The sequence below is a fragment of the Nicotiana sylvestris genome, chromosome 3 (assembly GCF_000393655.2).
Source record: "Nicotiana sylvestris chromosome 3, ASM39365v2, whole genome shotgun sequence".
NCBI lineage: Eukaryota > Viridiplantae > Streptophyta > Magnoliopsida > Solanales > Solanaceae > Nicotiana > Nicotiana sylvestris.
Genome location: NC_091059.1, coordinates 145249596 through 145260124, shown reverse-complemented (window position 1 = coordinate 145260124; position 10529 = coordinate 145249596).

The following is a 10529-nucleotide window of genomic DNA, read 5'->3' as shown; positions in this document are numbered from 1 at the left end:
GGTTGAAATTCTGAAATTTGGTCTTCATGTTTCTGAAATTTCTTTTTTCAGAAGCTCGGTATGCATTTTTCTTTTCTTCTTCCTAAAGCTGGGTATGCATTTTTCTTTCTTTATTTGCTGGGTGTTTGTAAAGTTATGTATAAAACTTTGTGCTGGGTTTCTATTGTGTATTTATTTTGGTGAATGAAAGGAGCTTAACTGATTAAGCAAGTTTAAAGTGTGTTTGGCTTCAATGTGGAGAAGAAAGCCATTTTAGCTCTCTTTTTATTGTACACGCGCTCAAAATATGTGAGATTCACCTTTTGTGCCATGTTAGCTTCTTGTGTTTAATTGACACAATTCAAATAGAGTTTGAGTGCTCAATAGGTCATGGGGTGAGTTTAAGTGCCCAACTGAAAAAAAGGGACAAGTTTAAGGGCCTGGGTATGTATTCAACCTTTGTTGAAGGTTGTACCTCTTGAAGAACCCTTTCCTTTCATTAGGTACTTTTTGAAATCCCTTGTGATCATGGCCATTTCATCGTCCTCCAAATCAGCACCTTCAGCTATTCGTAGAGCCATACTCCTTTCCTTCTTGGGTGTATCCATTTTCATGATTTGCCTTCTCAGTTCATAGGCAGTGAGATTTCCAATCAGTTCATCCAACTTGAGAGTGACAATGTTCTTTGATTCCTGAATAACAGTGATTTTGCTTTCCCAAGTAATATGCAAAACTCTTGTCAGAATTTTCTCAACCTTGTCTTCTTCAAGAATAACTCTTCCAAGAGACTTAAGTTCATTTTTCAGTGTGGTGAACCTTGTATACATCTCCTGGATGGTTTCCCCTTCCTTCATGGTGAAATTCTCATATTGAGACTACAACAGTGTTCCTCTGGACCTCTTTGCTTGAGGTGTTCCTTCATGAGCCACTTGCAAAGTATCCTAGATTTCCTTAACAGTGGTACAACTTTGAATTCTATTGCACTCGTCTAGACCAAGTCCACACACAATCCATTTCTTGGCTTTAACATTCTTTTCCCATTTCCTCAAATGTACAGTCAGCTCTTGTTTTTGGCACTTCTACTCATATAGCAGTCTTCTTCATGGTAGCCAGGGGACCATCAGTGACAATCTCCCATAGCTCATAGTCTTCTCCGATGATGTGATCTCTCATTCTGTTTTTCCACCAAGAGTAGTACTAGCCATTAAAGAGTGGAGACCTAGCGGTGGATTGCCCTTCCCAGTTTCCAGTGGTGCACTCATCTTAATCTTTTCTTAAGATGTTAGCCTCTTCAAGGATAACCTGCTCTGATACAAATTGATATTTTATACGTCAATACCACACATGGGAGGGGGTGATTTGTGTGGGGTCCAATTTTTTTGCTTAAATTGATTATGGAAGGACCTAATTCTTCTATGTGTTCCTTCTGCTACTGTTGCGGAATAATAAATGTAGAAATTAAAGAACACAAGTATTTTACGTGAAAAACACCTGGCTCAAAAGGTGAAAAAACCATGACCTACTACTCAGTAGGATTTTTCCAAACTTTCACTAAAATCACTAAGTCAAAAACTAAATTTTCAAAAACTTATTGTAAACCTAGGATTAACTCTAATCCCGTTGTGGCACACACCCTCAACTGTTGCGACAACTTCAAGTTAACTCTAACTTGAAAACTCTAGGTACCTAATACAATTGCTTCTATAAAAGCTAAAAGGTACAATGTAAAATCACCTACTACAATTGAACTAGGATAAAAGATAGATACTTGGAACTCTTTATGGAGCTAGTTCTTCAATCTGGTTCATGTAGCTTCAAGTTTGCACACTTGAGTCACACACGAACTGCTTGCAAAAAGTCTTGCTATTTTGCTATCAATTCACGTTTAATTTATGCATTTTTGTGCAACACTTGTAATGTGAGAACATCTTGCAATTTATAGACTTAGTAGATAAAGAAATAACTAGAGTTCTGATGCAACTCTTCCTTGGTGGAAGAGTTCTAGTTGATTTCAACTTCTAACTTCTTCCCTATCTTGGATAGTGTTCTCTTTGATTAATGAGTCCCTCTCCTTGTCAATTATGCAACCTTTTCGATAAGGAGATATTAAATACACCAAGTTAATCTTATCTCCTTCACGTGCAACCCACATGCTCGAATCTGCCCGTTTTGTGCACCTGAGGAATGGACTTGAGGGATGGACCTGGTTCATGTCTGAGTTCCTTTGTCAATCTTCAAAACTTAACCTTTACTTGGGCCAATGGATACATTTTTAGAGCAATAAAAAAAAGGGCAGCCCGGTGCACTAAGCTCCCGCTATGCGCGGGGTCTGGAGGAAGGGCCCGACCACAAGGATCTATTGTACGCAGCATTACCCTGCATTTCTGCAATAAGTATTTTTTAGAGCAATAAGTATGTTAGAAATAATAAGTTATTTCTTGCAATTGTTCACTCTTTTTATTTCCTTTTTTGATGCAATGACTATTTATTTCAACTGTGTATTTTTACTTTTTAAGGTAAAATATGTAAAAAGTATATTTTTAGAGCACCATAATTTTGAGCTATATAAAAAATTATAGCCAAAATAATTAATTCAAACTAAGTATTTTTATAACTTTTTAGATGCCTTAACACTTTATTTCAATTGTATAAATCTTTATTTTCAGGTCAAATTCAAAAAAAAAAATTAACTAAAACTTTATTATTTTTAGCCAAATAAAAAAATTTAGCCTAAATAATGTAGTTCTATCTAAGTTTTATTATAAATTGTATTCGAAAAAAAATTATCTAAAAAAGTAACATACTTAAAAAGATAAAAATTTATTTTATTTTCAAAATAATGCCACATATACAAAAAAAATTCATGTGGCAGGCGAGTGCACCCATACAATTTGCTACATAAGTATCTTGGGGTAATGACTCTCAAAATGCTTATTTGAAGGGGGTAATTAAGACCATAAATAGTTTAAAACTGTAACTAATAATCCGTGGCAAATTTATAGGGTGATAACATATTTTGCCTTTTTTAAATAAAGGGTCTATGTCTGAATTCGCATTGAATATTAAGAAATTTTTGACCTTTAGTATGAACATATGCAAAATGGGACCGGAGGGTTGTAATGGGTATACCTGTCAGCTATTAAAATAAGGTATCTTTACACAAATAGTCGGTTCTTTAATTATTTACTTTTTTTAGCCATATATTATATATTAATTGTACATAATTATACACATATAGTAATAGATAAGTTATGCATAAATTATACATGCACCGACTATTTTTAATTTAAGTGGCAGAATAAACAGTTATTTGGATTAATTATTATTCATAAAATAATTCAATATGCATTACTTTTATTAGCAAGTAATATGAGGTCAATATGATTAAATATAAAGACAAGGGTAACATGACAACTACTGCCTTTCTGACTTCAATCATGCTATGAATAAAAAATTGGCAACAGGTATTTACCTAGGAAAAATATATGCAAGTTGCTGGGTTTTTAATAGTAGAAATTTCCGGACGAAAACCAATTCTCTGTCAATACCAAATTAAATATATCCTAGTATAGTTCCCAAGGTATATAGTTAAAATATCTCATTAATTATAAAGTCAAAATTGCATCTAGTGCTTGAGTAGCTATAACTTGGAAGAAAAACGAAGATAGATTCTTTAGGAGGACGTGGAGCTCTTTGAATACTCCATTGAAATTGCAAAATTGCTAATTGATTAAGCAGAGTCTACTGTCTTAACGGAGCTATTTGAGATAAACTCATTTAGCTTAATCTACAGTAATATACCATGTGTAATCTTTCTTCTTTTTCTTCGCTTTTTTTTTTTTGAAAGAAACCAAACGATTATGCATATTTCTTCTTTTTCTACGTTTTTTTGTTTTCCTTTTTTTAAAGAAACCAAACGATTATGCATATTTCTTCTTTTTCTTAGTTTTTTGTTTTCTTTTTTAAGAAACCAAACGAGTGAAAAAAATATAATTGCATGTCCACTTGTTTTACAGCAATGCTTTCTAGTCAGTGGGGGAATGTCCGTACTCCTTAAAGTTTAAGTAATGTTTAAAAGATTCAGTCGATTGTTAGTTACAATTTTGGGCAAAGAAATAAATGATTGAATCATCTTTGTGTTAATTGACCATGTTATACTAGTCGACGTTGTTGCCGGCCACCAAGTTGGCCATCGCCTTTTTGATCTTACAATTTGCTTCCACATAGCTATATTGAGCTAAAATTTTGTTAAATATCGTAAGTTCTACTTCCTCAAATGTTTTTTTTTTTTCATCTTTCCATCTTTTTAGGTAGCAATACAATTTTAAAAAGCTAGGAGTCCCTTGTTGAGAAAATAAACATGAAGTGGAAAAACCAACAATGTGCAATTTGAAGAAAACACGATTTATTATCTTTAGGTTTAATTAGGGTGCGGGAAATCGAACCGCGTGCCTCTCTGATTCACCCCCAATTCTGAATCAACACGATTTATTATCTTTAGGTTTAATAAGAGAAGAACTTACCTTGTGCCGTATGTTTTACATCAAATTATACTAATTTACCATAATTAAGTGATAAATTAAGGTGAACGTATGTATTAATTAACTATAACTTAGTGATAGTTATATGTGGACATACATGTATCATATATTTATTGGATTGGTGTAAACATTATATCATGCGGGTAAGTATTTACCTCTTATATGTGTGATTCTATTTATGTCATGACTCGAATTTTCTGCCGTCGGAACCGTGACGACGCCTGACATTGTACCCGCTAGGCAAGCCAACGTTTCAAAATATTCTACCTTTTTCTTTTATCTTTCAAATATTAAAGACAGAATCAATATAAACCAGCGGAAATAATTGCGAAAGAAAATAATCTAAAAGCTTAACTTTATACAATAACGAAAACCAAAGTAACATCCACCCAGAACTGGTGTCACAACTCACGAACTGTCTACGATTACTACAAATAAGGATCTGAATGAAAAGTTTACATCTCTCTTGGTAGTAGATAAGACAGAAAATGAAATGAGATAGAAGCGGTCGCCAAGGCCTGCGGACGCCTGCAGGACTACCTTGGGTATCCGGTGCGCAGTGATAGCAACCAACCTCGCGATCAGCCACTAGCTCCAAAATCTGCACAGAAAGTGCAGAGTGCAGTATCAGTACAACCGACCCCATGTACTGGTAAGTGCCGAGCCTAACCTCGACGAAGTAGTGACGAGGCTACGGCGGGGCATGCAACATATACAACCTGCAACAGTTTATACTAAACAAAAAGGAAATACGAAGTGTATAAAGCAATAACTAGCATTAGGTAAATCCGGAATCCAACTGTTCCACTAATTTTTCAGCTATAACCAATCCTTAAGGGTGTTCCAGCACCACAATAACAGACCTCAACAGATATGAACACATAACAACAACTGACACGGCGCGCATCCCGATCCCATCATATAAACAACAACCGAATCAATATTCACTTTTATTCCTCCTTGTTGCGGCGTGCAACCTGATCCCACCTGTCCACCTTTATTACTCCTCAACACATATCACCCTTATTCCTTCTGTTACGACGAGCAACCCGATCCCACTTGTCCTCCCTTATTACTCCTTGTTGCGCCGTACAACCCGATCCCATCATATAATATTGTTATGGCGTGCAACCCGATCCTAATTTACAAATCAACACAAATCACAAAAATAAAGACAAGTGTTTCACAGACTAAGCCAAATCCTCCAATGTTCTTATACCTCAATTCACACAACGGAATATCACTACAATTAAACAACTACGCCACTGTAAACTACTTAGTGAGACTAATCAAGGTGTACCACGAGCCACCCAAAAACCAATAAAGACCAACAGAATAATAAAACAAAACCAGGAAAACAATTGAATACTTTAATAAAGAGAGCAACGATTAATATAAAGCAATTAGTCATGGAAGCATTTATAAGCAAGTAGCAATTAAGGCATGGGAGCATTTATGAGCAAGTAGAAATTAAGACATGGAAGCATTTATAAGCAAGCAACAAGTTAGGCATGGGAACAACTATAAGCAGGTAGCAATTAAGGCAAAGGATATTTTAATAGGAAACGAGAAAGGGAAACAAGTAAACATGGAAATTTTGGTGACGCATAGGTACTCGTCACCACACCTATACGCCACACACATGGAATTTCACATAGCAAATAAGTCGGGGATTCATATTCCCTCAAGTCAAGGTTAGACCAAACACTTACCTCAAGCCAATGGATAATTCAACACTCAATCACCGTTTTACCCTCGATTTCCACCACCAATCCGCTTGTATCCAGCCACAATTTACTTAATAACATCAATAAATGCTAAATAAACTATTCATAATGCATGAATATAGATTTTCCAATGTTTTTCCCAAAAAGTCAAAAATCGACCCCGAGCCCGCTTGGTCAAAACTCGAAGTTCGAACCAAAACATGACTATCCATTTACCCAAACCCAAATATATAATTAGTTTTGAAATCCGACCTCAAATTGAGGTTCAAATCCCCAAAATCTGAAAATACTAATTTCTACCCAAAAACACCCAATTTCCCATGAAAAAACCCTAGATTTTGAGATGAAATCATGTAAAAAGATGAAGTAGATTGAAAGAAATAAGTTAGAAGTTGTTTACCTACGATTTGGTGAAGAACTTTTCTTTGGAAAATCGCCTATGGGAGTTTAGGGTTTGAAAAATTGAAAGAATGAGTTGAAATCCTGTCAAAATCCCACTTAACAGGTCGCAGATGTCGCAATTGCGACAGGAGCTTCGCAATTGCAATGCTCGCAAATGCGAGAATCATCACACCACTGCTTCTTTCGCAATTGCGGACACCGACCTCCGCAATTGTGGTGAAATGATCACAAATGCAATCAGTCCCCTCCCAGCTTGTACTTCGCAAATGCGAACACTATTGGCCCAGTTACTCTTCGCAATTGCGATGAGTTACTCGCAATTGCCACACTGATAGGCCTCGCAATTGCAAACCCTGATCTCGCAATTGCGAGATCAGAGGCCAACACCAGACTTGAAACCTGCAACAATTTTTTCTAAGTCCAAAACACCCCGTAGCCTATCCAAAACTCACCTGAGCCCTCGGGGCTCAAACCAAAGATGCACAAAAGTATAAAAACATCATACGAACTTGTTTGTGCTATTAAATCATTAAAATAACATCAATAATAGCTGAAATTTCACCTCTACCATCAATAGGTTTAGCCAGGGCATTTATAACACGACCCAAATAAGCCTCACTCATGGGTATCTGAGCAATTCTTCCCGTTGCTTTTACAGAACTTCCTTCTTGTATCAATAAACCATCACCCATTAATACAACACCAACATTATTTGATTCCAAATTCAGAGCAATGTCTATTGTAAATTCATGAAATTCTTTAAGAACATTGAAATTTCAATTTTCTCAACTAAGGGTCCGATTTATATCAAATCACTTCCGTTTTTACCAAATTTTACAGTTATGACTTACATACTATATCAAACCTGTACTGGGCTCCGGAACTAAAATACAAGCTCGATACTACCAAGAAACACACCTTTTCATTTCCAAAAGTCTTTATATTTTCCAGCAAATAATTTTCTTTAAGAAATTCTTTTCTCGGGCTAAGGACCTCTGAATTCGATTCCGGGCATATGCTCGAGTCCCATATTTTACTGCGGACCCTACGGGACCGTCAAATCACGTGACCGGATCCGTTTACCAAAAATGTTGACCGAAGTAAACTTTAATTAATTTTAAAGGCCAAATTCCATATTTCTCAAATTTTTCACACAAAAGCTTTCCGGTATCGCATCTGGACTGCGCACGCAAATCAAAAAAATATAAAAGGAGGTTTTCAAGGCCTTAGAACATAGAAACAGATTCTAAAATAAAAGATGGCCTTTTGGGTCATCATATTCTCTACCTCTAAAACAACCGTTCATCCTCGAACGGATATAGAAAAGTACCTGAGTCGGTGAAAAGATGGGGATATCGGCTCCGCATATCGGGCTAGAACTCTGATAAGTTAGGATTTTACATGTTTTATGCCCCTGCTTGCCTATGCTTTGATCATATATTGTTACAAAATAGTCCTAAAAGGCTCACAAGTTGTGCTTGATCGCAGGTTTGATCGACTAAGTGACGAAATGTCAAAGATTGGCTCAAAAAGGAGAGAAACCTACTCAAGTATCAAAGACCAAGAAATTTAAGAAAAGAAGGCCTAGTGCGGACCGCGCAAAGTGGAATGCGGCCGCACTAGGTGATTCAGAGAGTTGGTGAATCAGGATAGAAGAAGCGCGGTCGCGGTACACATTTCGCGGTCCACAATGAAGGCTCCACGGCCGCACTACTCTTTTGTGCGGTCCGCGGTCATGAGATTCAGAGAGATGAAGTTTTCAAAGCCAATGCCATGCGGTCCGCGGTCGTGGTTGTGCGGACCGCGCTAGCTCTCTCCGCGGCCGCAGTCCGTTCTATGCGGTCCGCACAGTCCAAGTTCAGAGAAGCAGAAGTAAGCCCAGTGCAGCCGTGGTTCATTTAATGTGGCCCGCACTGACCCCGCAGGGGTATTTTTGTCTAGTTTTTCCAGCCTAGTATAAATAGAACATTTTACCATTTTTTAGGGAAGGAGATACATCAGTAGAGAGCTGCGCTCGTGAGAACGTATTTTGTAGCCATTTTTGGAACTTTTGCTTTACATTTACGATAAATTCTTGCAATTTAATTTTAGCAATTAATTAATATGCTTAGTTCTTCATCTATTTCTTCAATTTCTTTATCTAGCATGAGTAGCTAAACCCATTAGCTAGAGTTGTGGCTCAACCCTAGTGTGGGTAATTGATGGGTGTTGCCATCTAGTATTAGATTGACTATGAGTGTTTGCTATTTGGGTTGATTTTATGTTTTAATCTAGAATTGGTGGTTGCAAATACTGATTCAAGCTTTGTGGGTTTAACTTTTCTTGAGAAAGAGAGCCTATGACCCCAAAAATTGACCCAACAAGGAATTGGGATGGACTCATGAGAAATGATAGTCCCAATTAATGGGTTAAACCTCGAGAGAGTAATTACCCTACTTGAACCCTAGTTGCTTGGTCTAATTTGCCTACCCATTTGGTCTCGAGAGAGTCAATTGGGCAAAATCACTCTCTCTACCGAGAGGTGTAAGAGTGGGTAAAATTGTGCAACGGTTATAGCATAAGCCCCAATTATGTCAATCGAACCTTAGTAACATTTACCCATCAATTAGCCACCTAGGTAGTGTCACGACCCTAGTGCCCATCTTCCCATTAGATACAAATCAGCAATATTTTCTTAGCATAATTTAGTGTTAATCAATAGTTTTACAAAAAAAATAGTTATAATTTGAAAACCCAAAAATATTTGAAGTGACATTAGGAGTACAAACACATCTCTAGGCTAGACAAACAATCCAACTCCATTACTAGCTCCCTGAGAAAATCAATCCCGGCCCTCATATCGGGTAAAAGCTATTGTGACCCGCTCTTCCTACCTTAGTGTAGCGTTGAGTTGGCAGCGATCACTTTTTGGCGCCGTTTCCGGGGAGTTTACGGTGTTGACTCTCTGTTTATTTAGTGTTGTGTTTTGCTTCTCTTTCCTTCTTGTTTACTAATTTTGTTTGTGTCGATCAATCAGGTACAAATGGCTCTTAATGCAAATGACCCTCTCGACAATGTGATAGCGGGGGAGGAGGTAGAGGATCTAGAACAAGATGAAGTTTTACCTCAAGTTCCATGGAGAGGCCGAAATGCTAAAGTAAATGCAAATGAGAACAACAATATTCCAGACCCTCTTCCGGCACCGCCGAGAGTGGCTCCCAGAGTTTTACCAAATCAAGGATACGCCAGTGCTATTGTTCCTCCCCGAATCCGGGCGGGAAACTTTCAAATCACAAATGTTATGTTGACCTTGCTCGAGCAAAGAGGGTATTTCACGGGAGCCTCCGATCAAAATGCCTACAAGCACTTGAAGGGGTTCATGGATACATGTTGGGGTAGTAAGCAGACAAACGTGTCCGAGGATGCATTGAGATTGAGGATTTTCTCGTTCTCTCTTTTGGGTAAAGCATTGGATTGGTTAGAAAGGCTCCTCAATCATTCTATTAAAACATGGGATGAATTGGCGGACAAATTTATTGCCAAGTTCTTTTCTCCAAGTTATATGACGCCTCTTCGGGATGAAATTTTAGCCTTCAAGCAAGAGCCAATGGAACCTTTGCACGAGATATGGGAAAGATATAGAACAATGGTGAAAGAGTGCCCTAATAACGACATGACCGAGGCTATGATTCAACAAACCTTTTATCGGGGCATCAACACCACAAATCAATGCATTGTGAACCAATTGGCTAGAGGGAACTTTATGAAACTTTCTTACCAAGAGGCATGTGATGTACTTGATGAAATGGCTGACACCTCTTCGGCATGGCAAAGCCGAGCAAATGCGCCCCAAGGTGACCCTACGGTCATCCATTTGCACAAGGAATTGCACAATCATGGC